Here is a 19659-nt window from a genome sequence, read left to right as displayed (position 1 = left end):
AGGAACAAGACAAGGATGTCCACTATCACCACTATTATTCAACATTGTGTTGGAGGTTCTAGCCAGAGCAATTAGACAAGAAAAAGAAATACAAGGCATCAAAATTGGAAAGGAAGAAGTAAAACTATCACTGTTTGCAGACGATATGATAATATACATCGAAAACCCGGAAAAATCCACAACAAAACTACTAGAGCTAACAAATGAGTACAGCAAAGTAGCAGGTTACAAGATCAACATTCAAAAATCTGTAGCATTTCTATACACTAGCAATGAACAAGCGGAGGGGGAAATCAAGAAACGAATCCCATTCACAACTGCAACTAAAAGAATAAAATACCTAGGAATAAATTTAACTAAAGAGACAAAAAACCTATATAAAGAAAACTACAAAAAACTGCTAAAAGAAATCACAGAAGACCTAAACAGATGGAAGGGCATACCGTGTTCATGGATTGGAAGACTAAATATAGTTAAGATGTCAATCCTACCTAAATTGATTTACAGATTCAATGCAATACCAATCAAAATCCCAACAACTTATTTTTCAGAAATAGAAAAACCAATAAGCAAATTTATCTGGAAGGGCAGGGTGCCCCGAATTGATAAAAACATCTTGAGGAAAAAAAACGAAGCTGGAGGTCTCATGCTGCCTGACTTTAAGGCATATTATGAAGCCACAGTGGTCAAAACAGCATGGTATTGGCATAAAGATAGATATATCGACCAATGGAATCGAATAGAGTGCTCAGATATAGACCCTCTCATCTATGGACATTTGATCTTTGATAAGGCAGTCAAACCAACTCACCTGGGACAGAACAGTCTCTTCAATAAATGGTGCCTAGAGAACTGGATATCCATATGCAAAAGAATGAAAGAAGACCCATATCTCACACCCTACACAAAAGTCAACTCAAAATGGATCAAAGATCTAAACATTAGGTCTAAGACCATAGAACAGTTAGAGGAAAATGTAGGGAGATATCTTATGAATCTTACAATTGGAGGCGGGTTTATGGACCTTACACCTAAAGCAAGAGCACTGAAGAAGGAAATAAATAAATGGGAACTCCTCAAAATTAAACACTTTTGTGCATCAAAGAACTTCATCAAGAAAGTAGAAAGACAGCCTACACAATGGGAATCAATATTTGGAAACGACATATCAGATAAAGGTCTAGTATCCAGAATTTATAATGAGATTGTTCAACTCAACAACAAAAAGATAGCCAACCCAATTACAAAATGGGAAAAAGACTTGAATAGACACCTCTCAGAGGAGGAAATACAAATGGCCAAAAGACACATGAAGAGATGCTCAATGTCCTTGGCCATTAGAGAAATGCAAATCAAAACCACAATGAGATATCATCTCACACCCACCAGAATGGCCATTATCAACAAAACAGAAAATGACAAGTGCTGGAGAGGATGCGGTGAAAGAGGCACACTTATCCACTGTTGGTGGGAATGTCAAATGGTGCAACCACTGTGGAAAGCAGTTTGGCGGTTCCTCAAAAAGCTGAATATAGAATTGCCATACGACCCAGCAATACCATTGCTGGGTATCTACTCAAAGGAATTAAAGGCAAAAACTCAAACAGACATTTGCACACCAATGTTTATAGCAGCGTTATTTACAATTGCAAAGAGATGGAAACAGCCAAAATGTCCATCAACAGACGAGTGGCTAAACAAACTGTGGTATATACATACGATGGAATATTATGCAGCTTTAAGGCAGGAGAAACTTATGAAGCATGTAATAACATGGATGGACCTAGAGAACATTATGCTGAGTGAGTCTAGCCAAAAACTAAAAGACAAATACTGTATGGTCCCACTGATGTGAATCGACACTCGAGAATAAACTTGGAATATGTCATTGGTAACAGAGTTCAGCAGGAGTTAGAAACAGGGTAAGATAATGGGTAATTGGAGCTGATGGAATACAGTCTGTGCAATAGGACTAGATACAAAAACTCAAAAATGGACAGCACAATAATACCTAATTGTAAAGTAATCATGTTAAAATACTGAATGAAGCTGCATCCGAGCTATAGGTTCTTGTTTTGTTTTGTTTTGTTTGTTTTGTTCTTATTATTATTACTTTTATTTTTTTTCTCTATATTAACATTCTATATTTTTTTCTGTTATACTGCTAGTTCTTCTAAACCGATGCAAATGTACTAAGAAACGATGATCATGCATCTATGTGATGATGTTAAGAATTACTGATTGCATATGTAGAATGGTATGATGTCTAAAAAAAAATGGTCAGCACAATACTGCCTAATTGTAATGTAATTATGTTGGAACGCTGAATGAAGCTGCATCTGATCTATAGTTTTTTTTTGTTTTTTTTTCTTTCTCTTATATATTTTTGTACTTTTTATTTTTATTTGTGTTTTCTCTGTGTTATCACTTTATTTCTTTTTCTGTTGTCGTGCTATTTCTTTCTCTAAATCGATGCATATGTACTGAGAAATGATGACCATACACCTATGTGATGATATTAAGAATTACTGATTGCATATGTAGAATGGATTGATTTCTAATGTTGTGTTAGTTAATTTTTTTTAATTAATAAAAAAAAAAAATTGCAAAGCCCTGGGGTCTGAATTCCTTGAGAGAGGGATTCCACCTGAGTTGTGTTTCACCTCTCCTGTGGGGAAGGTTTAGGTGGGAGACAGCCCTGAAAGCAGCCTGTTTCTGCATTTGGGGCAGTTGCAGCATGTGTAATCCTGCCACTGAATCCAGAGGCAGCCAAGCCTCCATAGAAACAGCCTCAGAAGGCTGTTTTGTCCCCTTTCCTCTTTTTCGGTTAGCCCAATAGGCGACCTCCACCTTGACCAGTTTCACCTGAGCTGGGGGCCTATTTTTAGTAGTCAGAATTTGTTTATTAATGCCACTATTGGTGTTTGGTTGGACTCAGTCCCTGCTACTGTTAGAGACTCTTCTTTCCCACCAGGAAGCCACCTGTGGGCTAGGGGCGCCAGGCGCCAGCCGCCGCGGCTTGGGAAACTGCGCGCAGCTTGGGGAACACACTGTTCCGGAGACTCGCAGCCGGTCCAGCTGGTCCAGACTGGAGTACACTGTGTGTCCGGTCACTGTCATGGCTCTGGGAGCTGTTCTGTACTGTTTCTGGTTATTTAGTAGTTGCTCTGGAGGACGAACTAAAACACGCGCACATTACTAAGCCGCCATCTTGGCCCCTTAATCTCAAAACTATTTTAAGGATAAAACATAATTAACTGTCTCAAAAACTGGGTTGAAAGAAGTCCACCATCCCCTACAACAAAGGACCCTATACCCCAAGATGGAGGCCTCCCAATATGGTCAATTGGTATATGCCCTTATCCAGGAGTTGACTAGACTGTATTAGTCCCTTAGGGTGATCAATTTGCCCCAGTTGGCCTGGTACTACCCTGTTTTAGCACTTAAAGTCTTGCATACTGAGAATCCCCTCAGTCCTGAGCAAACAGGGACAACTAGTCACCCTTATCCCTTCCTCAGCTGGGCCTAGTCCTGGCCGACTATGAAAGGTCTCTCTTTCTGGGACTGGACTCCTCAGTTCTCCCTCCCAACTGCAACCCTCACAAATGAGGTAATGAGAAGGACAAAATTTCTCTTGATACCCAGATTGATTGTTCTAAAATGAGTGACTTGCATACCAGGTTCGCAAAGGTAGGACATCAGTGCATCTTATTTCCATAAGATTGAATGGTTACCCTTGTATTCATTTTGAATATCTAGCTTTAAAAGGTACATAGTTGACGGGGGTGCAAGGGTAGTTCAGCGGTAGAATTCTCTCCCGCCCTGCAGGAGACCTGGGTTTGATTCCTGGTCCATGCACTTCCCCCAAACAAGCAAATAAATAAAGAAAAAGCAAACAAACAAAAACTCAACAAATGGTGCTGCGATAATGAGACACTCACATGGAAAAAGAATGAAATTTGACCTCGACCATACAGTATACGAAAAAACAACATAATCAAGTATATAGTTGAGGCTGGACCCTGGCAATGAGTAGAGTACAGCAACATATTTCTTTCCACTCCCAACATCTAGCAAATGGCCAAATACCCTGTTAGTCTTGAGCAGGACTCTTATGACACATCAGATGCTCCCAAGAACTACACTTTGATGGCAGTGGAAACACACAAACCTAATGAAGGGCTCTTCAGGCAAAAATAAACAGAAGGTTGCATGGGCAGTTTTATCCACATTTCCAGTTTATCCCAATTGTTCTTGCTTTTCTTCCTCAACTCTGACCTCAGATTCCTCTCAGAAGTTTTACCTGCATACTGATGTGACCACTCACATGGCTGAGCCCCATCAGACCCTCGCTGTGACAATGAAAGAATCACTCAGAGGATGGGAAAGACTTGGAGATTTACATCTCTTCTATTGTGGGGGAGGGTGTGCAAGGCAATGTAAAAATACAAACTAGGCTTACAAATTCCTAATATTTTTCTCACAAAGAAATTATCATGAGTACACTCTCCTTTAGAGAGCACATCAAAAATTGAAATGTGAAATCCTTTGAGACAATGACCAGGATCAAATAATAATACCTTGGTTTCTCCCACCCCTACCTCCTCCCTGAACATTCAGGAGTCTCCTCTCAGCCCATGGAATTTGTTTCACTGGATTCACTACTCCTGGGTTGGCATTGATACCCCAATGCCACCTTGCCTCTCCCCAGGGTACTAATGATGCAAGATGTTTCAGATGTGCAAAAAGAGGGGAGGACTGTGAGCTATGGGAGACAGCTGAAGAGAAAGGGGAAAGGCTGCCATGATAGTGACTCTGATCCTCTCAAGATAAGTTCTAAGCAAAAGCCAGGAAGCAACAACAAAAATGCCAGATGGCAATGGAGTGACCCAAAGGTCATTCCTAATGTGGCCATCATAGTCAGGCTCTGAAAGGCAGTGGTGGAATATGAAATACAAATCACATCTGTCCCTCTGTGGCCCAGAGAAAAGAGGAGGGATGGGAAGGTTCACCCATGGAGGGAAGCCTCTTCCATGGTCTGGAAGCAATTTTTCTTCAAAGTCATAGCTACTGGGCCCTCAGGAGTTCAAACATCTCTCAGCTCTGGATGCTTAAAGTGGTCCTTTTGCCTTCCCCAGCAGTGCTGCTAAGCTGAAGGAAACAATATGGTCAAAAACACTGAAGCCAACATTATAAAAGATTAGAAAAGCAGAATATTACACTAGTTCCTCTATGTTTCCCCCGCACCATCTCCGATCCCAACTCCTCTGACCCTTCCCTCTAACCACGCTGAATTCAACTTCCCAAGCAGGCCCTGCATACTCATTCTCCTGATTATGTTCCTGTAGATAAAAATAATAACAGTCATAGCTACCGGTTATTGGTAAATTCTCATCTGAAGCCAGGCTTATCTGATTGGTAACTGTTTTCTCTCGCCATCCTCCAGGCCGCCTAGCTCACTCTAACTAAACCTCCAAGAACCTACTCAGATCCCTCTAGGTTTAGGAGCATTTCCTGAACTTCCTCAACCTGGGTTCAGTTCCTCTTCTTGGTACCCCCATTTTGCTGTGTGCTTACTCCTCTTCCAGCCTGTATATAATACACTGCAGTGAAATACTGTATTAACTCGTGTCCTCCCCAACAACCCCTGACAGTGAGGGCCTAATAGGCCTGAATCATGCTGTACTCATCCCCCTATGCTCAGAGTCAGCAGGTCCTAGTATAACATAAATACTCCAACATGAGTCCTGTAAGATCAGGGCCATGCCTGCACCATACATACGCCTGGGCAGACAGGCAGAAAGTGCGGCACATAGCAGTCGCTCACCAAATATTTAATCCAGTGTGCATGCTTATTGATTGAATGAATAAATGAAAATTCAGTTGGATTTGAGACTTCATTATTCATAGCCTGAATATTTTTACTAACAATTAAAATGTATTTTAAAGGTTTACTCTTCATTCCCCACTGTTATATACAGATAAGAAAAAAAAAAAGAATTGATTCAAAGATGAATTCGAAGTGAGTGACAAAACAGACTCATTCTGTGGCACTGTCTTAATTGTTCCTAGAAATCTGAGAGCCCATCCTAATTTGGCCACCCCTTAGGACAGTGCAAATTCAGATGGATGGCCTGGTCCAGGCTTCCTGATTATTTATACAGTGTGTTTCCATAGCTGGCTGCAAAAGGATTCAACTAAATAGACAAGTTTTAAACACCTACTATGAGAAGAACAATGTGAAGGGACCCTGAAAACTATGAATATGACCAATAACTGATTTCAAGGACTTTACAACTAGCAGACAAGATGTGTTCACTCGTAACTGTGACTCATGGAAAAGAGGTTCCATAATAAGATAACCAAAGCTCTACAGGTAGATGCAGAGATATGAATGGCTACTTGTGGCTGGATGGCAGCATGCTTTGACTGCAGAAGGTCCTAAGCCTGACCACCCACTGGATAGATGGGATTTTGAGTTGGAAGGAAGTACTCATTCCATGAAGGAAGAACATCAAAGTACAAGCACACTTCAGGGATATTGCAGGTTCGGTTCCAAACCACCACAATAAAGCAATATCCCAATAAAGTAAATCACACAAATATTTTTGTTTCCCAGTGCATTTAAAGTTATGTTTACACTATACTATAGTCTATTAAGTGTACAATAACATTGTGCCTTAAAAATAATGTACATATCTTAATTAAAATGTGACACAGACTGGCCATTAGAGAAATGCAAATCAAAACCACAATGAGATATCATCTCACACCCACCAGAATGGCCATTATCAACAAAACAGAAAATGACAAGTGCTGGAGAGGATGCAGAGAAAGAGGCACACTTATCCACTGTTGGTGGGAATGTCAAATGGTGCAACCACTGTGGAAGGCAGTTTGGCGGTTCCTCAAAAAGCTGAATATAGAATTGCCATACGACCCAGCAATACCATTGCTGGGTATCTACTCAAAGGACTTAAGGGCAAAGACACAAATGGACATTTGCACACCAATGTTTATAGCAGCGTTATTTACAATTGCAAAGAGATGGAAACAGCCAAAATGTCCATCAACAGACGAGTGGCTAAACAAACTGTGGTATATACATACGATGGAATATTATGCAGCTTTAAGACAGAATAAACTTATGAAGCATGTAATAACATGGATGGACCTAGAGAACATTATGCTGAGTGAGTCTAGCCAAAAACTAAAGGACAAATACTGTATGGTCCCACTGATGTGAACGGACATTCGAGAATAAACTTGGAATATGTCCTTGGTAACAGAGTTCAGCAGGAGTTAGAAACAGGGTAAGATAATGGGTAATTGGAGCTGAAGGGATACAGACTGTGCAACAGGACTAGATACAAAAACTCAAAAATGGACAGCACAATAATACCTAATTGTAAAGTAATCATGTTAAAACACTGAATGAAGCTGCATCTGAGCTATAGGATTTTTGTCTGTCTGTTTGTTTGTCTTTTTTTTCTTTTTCCTTTTCTTTTTTTTTACTATTATTATTATTTTTATTTTTTTCTCTATATTAACATTCTATATCTTTTTCTGTTGTTTTGCTAGTTCTTTTCCTAAATCGATGCAAATGTACTAAGAAATGATGATCATGCATCTATGTGATGATGTTAAGAATTACTGATTGCATATGTAGAATGGAATGATTTCTAAATGTTGTGTTAATTTCTTTTTTTTCTTTAATTAATAAAAAAAAATGTGACACAGAGACATGAAAGGAGAGCACGCTGTTGGAAAAATGGCACCAATAGACTTGCTGGACGCAGGGTTGCCATAAACCTTCAATTTATAAAAAATGTACTCATTGAAGTACAATAAAGCAAAGTATAACAAAAAATGAGGCATGCCTGTAATCATAACGTGAACAGAGGTGGGGGTGCAGGATACTTTTCCAGATGCTGCATATGCAGAGTCAGAGCTCAAATGGGAGAATCTTGGAAAGGTGACATGGGCCAAATACTGAAGAACTGGAGACCAGGCTGACAAGTAGCTACAATACTGTATAGGAATTAGAGGAAAATTGAATATTTGGAGGCCTTGGGAAGTTGTTTGGACAAAGGGGAAAATATCTTGCTCTTGCTTTTTTCCTGTTATGCAGTAGCTTGGCTCAGTGACCCACCTGGGACAAGAAAGGCACTCTTACCATTTGCCCAGGTTAGTGTGCACCTGCCCTAGAAGACCAGAAATTCAAGTCTTGGTGCTACTGAGCAGTGAGCATCTAGAAAGTGAGAAGTGACCTTGAAATGCCTGTATGTCCTTTAAATCGTAGATAACAGCTCTTCTTTCCTTTCTCCAATTTCCTTCCTCATCTGTTTGGTCTTTCCAATCTAGCACTTGAGTGTCATTGAAGAGGAAGCAGGAAGCACTAAAATAGATTCTGGAGAGAGTTAGCCCTTAGGATTGGTTCTGAAGTCAGCCTGAGAGCATGTAAGCTCTAGCAAAAGTAGCAGCAACTGCTGCCTGCCCAACCGACAGCTGCATTGTCGACTCTTTGCTCAATAAAGCTGTTGAACACCCTTAGAAAGGATGAAATGGAAAAAGAAATTTTAGTGTGAAAAATGTATAGCATAAACCAGAGCTGTTTATTTGGACCTCAAAGAGGACCTGGATAGCCTTAGAAATGGGTGTAAGAAGCATCTCCAGACTTACACGAATTACTAAGGAAGCTCTAGGATAACCCCATCCTCAGGGGAGAGAGCGAGCAGGGACAAAGTTGTGACAAGGGCAAAGAAAGAGAGAAATTATTCTAAATGTTCCTCCAAGTTAGCTACTCAGAAGCTCACATGGCCCAACCCCTTTTACCAAGGCCTGAATTCTAGAACATAAGGACTGCAATAAAGGAGTGAGTAAAATTAGAATGGTCTCTTTTATATTCCTGTGAGAACTGGCAACAGAGGGGCCTCTTGGGTGTCATCACTTCTGAGTGCATCAGCAGGAGGGGAAGAACTGCTAGATGCTTCAGGTAATCAAGAGAACAACCTCCAGGTCAAAGGTGGAAACCCCAAGTACTCCTTCAATCACTGTGAAGAAATCTGAGTAGGGGTGAATCTGTTCACTTCCCCTGAGTAAACATAGCAAAGAGCCAGAGGAATACTGTTTTATAACAATTGTGATGCCATTTTTAACTCCAGGTTAATGTTCCCTGGGAAAATTTTTGTGGCTGATATTTGATCCCATGTTTACAACAAGCATACATCTCTTTCTCTCTTTTCAGCCTCTTGTCTCCTTGAGCCCATGTATTTTGGGGCACCTCCCAAAAAAACAAAAATCTGAAAGGAAACTTAGCACTTACATAAACTTTAAAAAATCTATTTAGCATCTTGCTTCAGCATGATAAACCCTAGCAGAAATAAGAATATACTGTAGTAAAGGGTTCACTTAAAATCATTTATTTGCTTTAGCACTCAAGTCTTTTTTCTGATTCCTAATTCTTTCTCTTAGAGACTCTTGAAGATTATCCGTCTTCTTCTCCAAACTATGACACTGTTTGTGTCCTTTTGGATTCTCCTGTCTTTTGCCTAAAACATTCCATCAGTTTCATGAGTCTCATGATTAATGATGATTAAAGAAAAGAATTTTAGCAAACATTAAGAGGCTGTTCCATTTGGATTTGAAGACTGGAATTCTGAGGAGTGATTACCAACAAGGATAATGTACATAATCCCTGATCTTTATAGCATCTGCTGGTTCCAGGAGATCACAAAGATCACCTTCCTAACTTACTGCAACAGTAGAAGAGTCCTCGGTGCATATGGTGGGGAGATAAGATGACTGTATTAAGGAGATACACAGATATCCTCAATAGGGTATCTAGAAAACATTTGCATCATCAGTGCAACAAATGCATCATCTTCTTGGATATTTTTATTACAGACTGGTCAAAGAGATTAAAAAGTGCATGCTCCTCCACACTTGAACAATTCATAGACTCTTTGTGACTTGCCCAATTCTGTGGGATGTCTGTTGCCCATGTGTCTACCGCACATGTGAAAGTTCAGGCCCAGAAATAGGAAGTAGCTTCTCCCAGGTCCAAAAACTCGTCATGACAAATCCTGGAGGAAAATATACTTCCTGCCAAACCCTTCAACTTCCCCATTATTGATTTAGACTGCAAGAATCTTAAGGATGTGGACTATGTTCCCTAATGCCTTGAGCATGTGTTAATGTAAGCACCTATTCCAAGCTAGGCCTTTTGATGGAGGTAAGGAACTTGGAGGGAGCAGGGCAGTCAGAGCCCTGCTCTTACAGAACTGACATTACAATGGCATATTTGGGCAAAAATAGGTATATAAATAATTACAGAATGTGGTGTTCTAATAGAAATAATCCAGGAGACTAGAAAGGGGACCATGTAAGGTAAGGCGTACCTTGGAAAAACAGGTAAGGAGTGACAGTTTACCTGAGACCTGTAGTATGAGAAGTCACCCATTTGAAGAAATGGTGGGAGAGCCTGCCAGGAAGATGGAGAGATGAGAAAATCTAAGCTGGGAAAGGGCTCAAGCCTTTGTAATCCCAGGTTGGGTACAAGGCCTTTGGGCAGCGGGGCTGAAGAAGAGTAAGGCAGGAGAAACAGGGAGAGAAAAATTAGGACCAATCCAGGCAGGCTGTGATAAACAATATGAATTTTGTATAAATGCAGTGAGAAACCATTGAAAAGTTTTAAACAGGAATGACATAAACATATATACATAATTAAAATCTACATTGTTGCTGTGTTAAAATGTGAGCTGAAGGAGAGTAGGAGTGAAAACGAGGACAACAATGGCTTTGCAGGACTTCCCCTGAATAGGTTCTCCCAGTGTAGAGAATTGGAGGTGGAGATGGGGACAAAACTGATAGAACTGAGCCATATGTCAAACTTGGGGGGTGGATTGCAGTAGAATAAAAGAAGAATCCTCAACAACCCAAAGCTTTGTGGCTCAAATTACTGGATACAGGATAGTACCATTTATGGAGTTAAGCAGGACCCCAAAAATGGGGACAGGTTTTAATGAAACCAAGATGTAGATGAGTCAGGTTTCAAATATAGGGTATTTAAATGAAAAATTAAGGAGTCAGTTTAGGACATGTGTCTGGAGCTCAGAGGAGAGATTTGGCTAGATATTCACTTTTAGGTATCTTTATCCAAAACATGATATTTAAATCCAGAGGAATGGATGATGTCACTTAAGGAAAGAGTTAAGAGAGTGAAAACAGTAGGGCCCAGGACCAAGCTTCAAGACACTCCCAAACTTTAGAGGTCAGATAGAGAGTGAAGCAGACAGAGAAGGAACAGACAGTCAAGCAGAAGGAAAACCAAGAGAGAATGAGAGCCAGGAAAGCAGAATGTTTCAAGGAGAAGTGAGTGGTCAGTCATTTTGGATACCAGTAGGGGTCACTTGCAGTGAAAAGATGTGGGCTGTCAACACTTTGACAGGAGAAGTCTTAGGGGGGTAGTAAAGGCAGAAACCAAACTAGAATGATTGATGAGTAAAACAACATAAGTCAAGAAGCTTTTCAAGAAGATCAGTTTTCCTGGGGAGTAGAGAAATGGGAAAATAATTGAAGAAGGACATGGCATCAAGTTAGACTACTTTAAGATGGAGAATCCTTGAGCCTATCTGTAGGATGGAGACTGTGCAGAGAGAAATTAATGAGCAAGGAGAAAAGGAGGCTAATCGAAGGAGTAAGGAACTTGAGAAAGAAGGTTGGAAACCATACCATAGCCCCAGTGGAGGGACTGTCCTTTGTACCCACCTGGAAGAAGATGGGGGTTGGTCCCAATGCAGATGAGTCCTTAGGCTGGTAGTAAAGAGGGGGTGGATCACATCTGAGCCTTATGTGTTCCAGGCAGATACAGAGTGTCATATCAGGGAGCATGAACCATCCAAGAACAGAGTATGAGGGATAATATTCCTCTCTGGAAGGAGAACAAGCAGTACAGAGGGTATTTTAAAATTTGGATTTAAAGTGAAGCAAGGCAGCCCTTCTTCCAGTCAATACTCAGCAGCACAGATGAGGGCACAAAGAGACCCGTGGAGAGCTAATCCTGAGTTGGGGAATGAGGGGCAGGGGAAATGCAGAAAATATCTAGCAAATGATCATTGCAGGAGCTCCTCTTTAGTTCTCTGAACCCTGCCCTGCCTCTTACATGGGGTACACTCTGTAGACTTTCAAGGACCATGACTTGTTATAAGGAGACCACTGGCTGGAAAAAACAAAGTTTGGAACACGTGGGGCTAATGTGTGGAGAAAGATTCAGTTTCTCTCCTCCAATGGTCCCTTTTCACCAGACAGACTTTTCCCTCTCTCATCATGACAGACCTTCCCAGCATCCAGTTTATCCCCATCTAACGTTTATTTGGCTGTCTGGGAATGGCATGTGATACAAAACAGTTAAAAACACCCATTCTAGGGACAATTTGAATAGATTCCATGTTCAAAAAGTGCACTAATTAAGCCTTTGAATACTATCGAACAAGTGGGAATATGCACAGCATAACAGAGCCACATTAAGGGGTTGAATAAAGATGGCCAGTGAGGGTATTAAATGACCTTAAAATCCTGCTACCAAGCCACACAAAGTGGCTTTGTACTATGCATTCATATTTGGTTTATGTTGTGATTATCTTGTGAATAGCACATGTATAAAAATATTTTTGCATATTTAAAGGAATTAATATGGAAAATATAAATATTTAAAATATATCATAGTTTCCTAAAATTAAAAAATACACACTTTTCACTAAAGTCTCTTTCAGAAAATACTTTTAAGAAAATTGGAGCCTAGATTGTAAGTCCCTATAGCAGCCACACTTAGTCTGATATTGTAAATATATTCCTAGATTCTGAGACACTGAGCTATATGTATATCAGCTGGTATTTTCCTGGAACTCTGAGTAACTCTGTGACACCAAAGACCCAGAAATGGAGTGCTACAGCCCTGAAAGTTAGTATAGCTATATATAATAACAGCTAAAGTAACCAAAAAAGAGTTAAAATGAAGCTAATCTGGCTGGGACTAAGAAAAATCAGAATACAGGGTAAAAGATGATAGTATATGCACTCTAGACCTTCATCTACAATATGAGCTCAAAGGCAGAGAGGTTTATTATAGAACCTAATTTTTCTGTAATACATAATCTAAATCAACCTGTCTGGATAGCTCATTTAAACAATCCAAACTCCTGGAGTCCAGAACAGGAAAGAAGCCTTGCAATTCTATATAGCTCAATGTAATATCAGGATACATCTCAGACTATGGTGGGCTGACAATTAAAAAGCATTTGTAGGGTAGACCACAGCAGCTCAGCAGGCAGAGTTTGTGCCTGCCATGCCAGAGACCTGGGTTTGATACCCAGTGCCTGCCCATGCAAAGAAGAAAAAATGTATTTGTAGAACCCCTTAAGGGTCCAAAGCAGGGGCAGAGACAGGGGTAGGAAATGTATATATATGGAACTATTAAACTTCCCTATCTGAGAAACTCCAGGTACCTCTTAACCATTGGAGACTCCCAAGAAAATAGCCCAAGACCTAGATTTTGAGGCTTGCCCTTAAGAAACTTATTTCTGTAGTGGAGAATCTAAGACTACCCATAACAAGCCTAAGAGTTACTTCCAGGAAACCTCTTCTGTGGTTCAGATGTGCCCCCCACCCCTCTAACTAAGCCCAGCTCTGCAAGGAAAATCATTACCTTCCCTGTGGCATGGGACATGACATTCAGGGGTGAAAATATCCCTAACAATATGGGGCATGACTCTGGGGGTGAGTCTGGTCTTGGCACTGTGGGATCGACAATGCCTTCAAGACCAAAAGGGGTAAAGAATAATAATAAAATAAGGCACCAGTGGCCAAGAGAGATCAAATAGAGTCAAGAGGCTATTCTGGAAGCTACTCTTATGCAAGCTTCACTCCTGTTAACTCTTAAGAACACCTAGGGCTCAAACTGAAACTGTGTAAAATATTCATGCACTAAATTTGCTTTCCTGGAACCTATAGTTCCCAAAGGGTTCCTAGGTCAGATAAATCCTGAAAACCAGAGGGATCAGCCTCTCCAAGATTATCAATTAATTACATCCCCTTATCCTTTAGTGGTGACACCCCTTCTCAACATGAAAACGTCAGAACAGGCATTGCCTAAAGATCCCTATAGATTGGGAGAAGAACCAAAGGAGAAGGAGGTGGTATAACAGAGAAAACAGGATTTAACAAATGAGCATGAATGCTGAATTACTATATTAATATTCTTTCCAGCGAGCAGTGTTTTGAAGCAGCTAGAAGGAAAAATTGAAATACTGGAATGGTAATCCATAATACACTCTGAAATCTGTTCTGTAACTTCTTGTTGAAGTGTACGTTGCTTTTCCTTTCTTTGATTTGTATGTATGTTATATTTTACAATAAAAAATGTTATAAAAAAATACACACTTTTCTATCCATACAACAGAATACTACTCAGTAATAAAAAGGAACAAAACAAATTACTGGTATACCTGACCACATAGGTGACTCTCAAAAATATTATGCTAAGTTAAAGAAGCCAAACACAAAAGACAGCATACTTTGTTATTGCATTTATATAATATTCTATAAAAGGCAAAACTATAGGGACAGTAAGTTTATCAATGGTTGCCAGGGTTTGGGTGAAAGGAGAAAGTTAACTGAAAAGGGTCAGAAGGGAATTTTTGGAGTGATAGAATAGAACTTTGACTGTGGCCAGGGTTATACCACTGTAGGCATTAGTCAGCATTCATACAACTGTACACTTAAAAAAGATGAATTTTATTGCATGTGAATTATCCCTCAATAAATCTGACTAAAACAACAAATTGAAATGAAATAAAGTGAAATAAAATAAAATATAAACTTTTCATTTGGAAAATGTTTTATAGTTAACCTTACACTTTCTCATCCATTCCCTTGTTCATTTTCTCCTTAGGAAATTGCCAGGTTGGTGCCTTTCAAATTCATTCAGCCTGAAGTAGGATCTTGTCTTCTTAGTTCTAAACAAGCTTATTCCTCTATGTCCTGAATATCTGCCTGGGCAATAATATCAATGATAACCGCCATTGTCTACTCTGGTACTTTCCATTCATTCTTTTACTTTCTTCTCACAACTAAGCTGTAAGGTAAGTATCATTAGTACACTTCACATATTAGAAGAAAGAGAAGTTAATTTGTCAAAGGCCAAGCGGTAAGAAATTTATAGCATCAAAAGGGCATCATGATTTGAACCCAGGTGAAATGAATGGATAAACCTGAGCTTTTAACCACTAATCCCCATCATTTATAAAACTTAAATTTAGTTCCAAATAAGAACCAAAAAAAGAAAAACACTCAGAACAATCACAGGGGAAAAAAAGAATTATGAGCTCCTTTAAGTGAGAAAGCAACAAAATGCTGACCAATCTTTTAAGTAATTTTTTAATCCATCAGTCTTTAAAATTTTTCAAACTTCCAAGATGCTTCCTGGAAGACATTGCATCTAGCAAATTAGTCACCTTCCTTGATCTCGCCCACATCTCCAAGACCTTCCATTCTACCAACGTGTTGCCCAAAGAACAGTCCTAAGCTAACTGCAATTTGACCAGCAAAATCAAAATGTGAGGATACCTGGCAGGACCAAAAGGTGCTTCATGAAAGCAGAGTGACCTGACTTTGGAGGCTGGAGGTCCTTCTACAACTATTCCAAACAACCCTAGAGCCAGAAAACAGCCTCTTCTTGACCATAATGGTGGGGGGACATCTGTAAGTACCTTTTCACTAGAAGAAACAGGTTGTGATTTGGGAATAGACCAGATGTTTTCCTTGCCCTTGTCTGGACAACTGCAAATTTTACAGACACTCCATGTCACCCCTGGGAACTGAACATGAAGCCAGAGCTGTGGAGTCCATTTTAAAGATGGAGGATTGAAAGGAGAAGAGGGGAGGGTCCTCCCTGATTTCCTGCCACAGAAGGGAAGGGAAAGGAAGGAAGGAAACTGTGTGTATCTCCTATGAAGCAGGAATTGGGCAATGCCTTTTATGCTTTATGCTAATAATAGTTCACATCTGTGGAAGACTTTCTATGTGCCAGGACCTGTGCTGAGCACTTTCGTATACATTCTCTCATCAATCTACCTCACAACCTTATTTAGTAAGTACCATTATCTCCACTTCCCAGATATGGAAATTGAAGTTTATGAAGTTCAAACAAGTAGCTCAAAATCACAGTACTACATGACAGAAAAGGATTTCAAATCCAGGGATTCAGCTGCAAGCTCGATTCTTTACATTATACCACTTCACCTACAATGCTTTACCCACAATGTAGTGTTTCTATTCCCAGTATCACCTAATGCAAGAGCAGAGGTGGGTATTTTAAAGGAATTAGTGCTTTTTTACTACTTTTCCCCTTAGAGACAGCCATGTTTAATCAACAACTATTTCACAAATTTTCTTGAGCTTCTACTACATCCCTGATGTGCTAGATACTTCCACATTGTGCTAAGAGATGATATAGAAATTCTAGGATAGCAAATGCATGGCCCAAACCTCCTCCATCCATACCTAGTAGGCATCCATAATCAATCAGGGCATTTCAGTTGAGTCTAAATGCAGCCTGAGACTTTCTTAACAGAGAGCTCCAGAGAACTACTAAAATCAACTAGCATTTGCACACAAAATGAAGCCTATTGAATCTTTCTGCTGCAGAAGTCATTAGGTGGAAATGACAAGAGAAGGCAATAAGAAATAATGGAAAGTATGGTGTAGTGAGTTGAATAGTGTCTCCCCAAAAGATATATCCACCATCAGCCTGTCAATGTAATTTTATTTGAAAAAAGGGTCTTTGTGGATGTAGTTAAGGATTTCAAGATGAGATCATACTGGATTGTCCAGTTCAAGTCTAAATCCAAAGACAATGTCCTTATAAGAGAAACACAGAGGGAGATTTGAGACACAGGGAAGATGGTCATGTAAAGACAGATGCAGAGACTGGAACTGTGCTGCCTCAAGACAAGGAATACCTGGTGCCGTAAGAAGCTGGCAGAGGAAAAGAAGGTCTAGAGACTTTGGAGGAGCCATGGCCTTGCCAGCACCTTGATTTCAAGACTTCTCACCCCCAGAACTGTAGGAGAATAAATTTCTGTTGGTTTAAGCCACTCAGTTTGCAGTAATTTGTTATGGCAGCCCTAGGAGACTAATACCCATGGAATACTTTGAGGCAGAAGTTTTGGGATCAAACCCTTGTTCTACTACTCACAAGCTGGTCATAAGGAAGTAAATTACCCTCTTGGCTTCATTTTCATCTTCATCTGAAATAGAGGTAACAACAAGTCACAGGACTGTTGGATCCAAGTGTCGTTGGGGAGAGTAAAAATGAAAAGCCATAAAACTAGGAATACAGGTATTAGCAGGAAACCAGAAAATGAGAGAACACAGAAGATAGGTTTTTCCTGGGAAATAGCCTCAGATAGCCTACAAAGGAGTTGATGGGGGTAGAGGGGCGTCCTTCAAGGGCTCAATGCCCTGTGTAATGCCACATGATTTACTGATAAGTAATCGGAGTGTTCCCACAGGTAAACGGTGGGCAGCTACAGCACAGAACCCCCAAGCAGGACAGCAGGGCAGAAATATGCAGGCTGAAGAGCTTAACTGCTTGGCTCAATCCTGGTGTGGCCACATGCTATCTATCTAATCTTGGGCGTGTTTTTTAACTTCTCTGAAGCTCAATTTCATCATCTGAGAAATGAAGAAAAATATCTACTCTATAGTAAAGGCTAAATGATACTGAAGAATAAAGGTTCATGTCAGAGTATAAAGACACAATGTTGGCAGGCAGAAGTGACAGCAGAGAGTCAGCAAGTACAAAGGGATGACGTAAAACAAGGGTGGCCATTTTCTGTCACAGTATGAGGAGCTGTGCATGAGTACCTCGTTTGTCTTATTCACTGACATAACCCAACAGAGCAGCCGGCACACAGTAGGTGCTCATACTTATTTATGGACTCACTGTTTAGTTGATTGAGTGATTCTTGGGAAACTATTGAAAGGCTTTAGGCAAAGGAAGAGCATGATCATATTTAAATTGAGAGAACATTGCTCTAATTGCTTTATGAAGAAAGAGAATAGGGGGGAAGGTGTAGGATCAGGGAGCTCACTTTTATTCATCCTGGCCAGAGATGATGTTGACCAGAGGTGTTGATCCAGGCAAAGAATCATGGCAGCAGGCAACCCTGAGCAAGCAGGAAGGGTTGGAGGAATGGTCTGAAAAAGAGATGTTTGGAATCAAGATTTCTGATGTGATGCTCTTTCTGGTGATGATGACAGGGTGCAGAGAGTAACCTGGGTTGGGGTGGTGAGATTAGCTGTACTTAAAGACTGGTGGTGATTAGAAGGTGAGGAAACTGAGAAGCCAGGATGTTGGAGATGTTATCCTCACCAGCAGTATCTTATTTCCTTCTCATGGCACAGCTGTCACATCAGCATTCTTGTCTTCCTTTTATGGATGAGGTAGTTGAGACTTGGAGAGGTTAAGTGATAGGCCAAGGACAAGAAAGTCACAGAGCTGAAATTCAATCCAGCAAGGTCTGACTTCACAGTGATGGTGGCCTCCCTCCTGCTTGACTGTTACCCACTGACTTAACTGTGATGTACACTCCCTTAAACTTCTCTATGCCCAGATAACATCTCACTTCTTCCTTCTTCAGACTTTTTGCTGCATTGATTGCTCTAAAGATGCCTCATGAGCTAGAAGGAAAAGGGGAAGTTGCAGAATTAGTAAGATGCAAGATCACAAGAATGATAAGTGAAAGTTACAGCCAGGCAGGATTTTGCCCTTGGCCATCTAAAGAAGGAAAAAGAGTTATTTTATCCCTCCAAAAATCAAGCATGTGTCCTCTGTCTGCAGCCAGCTCTGCAAAGCAAAGCACTTGGCATTACTAATACATCAATCATCCTCCAAATACAGCACTAAATGGTGTATGTGGCCCATAAATGCTGCACTAGCCCTTTGCACACGGGTCCATTTTGATCACCATTTCATCCCTTTTATACATCATTACTTATTCTGACCATTTAGAACAAACTGTTTGAGAAATGGGAGTGCAAGTCCACAGCTAGCAGCAGCCCATCTTGGATTGCCTGTTTCTCAGAGAATTTGTCAGGGTAACAGTGGAAAGGCGGGGGAGGCAGTTTATCATCCCCAGGTCTACTCACATTCATGCCAGTCCAACCTGCCTGATAAACCCATGCCCAACTAGAATTTAATAGGCTTTATTTGCACCTCACTGTGGCCACTGGGCATTTTGGTATGGCCCAGAGATCTAAGATTTCATGATATAAGGTGAAGCAATCACCCACTTCGGTACAGCCAGCAGCCTGGACACTATGCTACTGTAAACCTCACCTAACATTGTCAGGCTAGAGGAACCAACACCAGAGAAACTGAGTTCATCTACTTTCATGTAAAGAGAAAGTTGGTGGGCCATGGTGGCTCAGCAGGCAGGAATGCTTGCCTGCGATGCCAGAGGACCCAGGTTCGATTCCCGGTTCTTGCCCATGTAAAAAAAAAAAAAAAGAGAGAGAAAGCTGGCTACTTCAAGCTCCATCACTGAGCTACCAGAGGAATATGCTCAAATGGGAAGACTTCAGAGGCCCAGCATAGTT

General features: G+C 40.5%; 1 long non-coding RNA gene across 1 annotated transcript; it reads left to right on the top strand.

Annotated features, from left to right (window-relative positions):
- Positions 1-8897: 8897 nt before the first annotated feature.
- Positions 8898-15120, top strand: LOC143651673 (uncharacterized). The gene is made up of 3 exons (XR_013160124.1): positions 8898-8995; positions 9475-10234; positions 14951-15120. It is a non-coding gene; the product is annotated as an uncharacterized LOC143651673 (long non-coding RNA).
- The last annotated feature ends 4539 nt before the right edge of the window (positions 15121-19659 follow it).

The sequence above is a fragment of the Tamandua tetradactyla genome, chromosome 12 (genome assembly GCF_023851605.1).
Source record: "Tamandua tetradactyla isolate mTamTet1 chromosome 12, mTamTet1.pri, whole genome shotgun sequence".
NCBI lineage: Eukaryota > Metazoa > Chordata > Mammalia > Pilosa > Myrmecophagidae > Tamandua > Tamandua tetradactyla.
The sequence above is the reverse complement of the archived record's forward strand: the minus strand, read 5'-3'. Positions and strand labels throughout refer to the sequence as shown.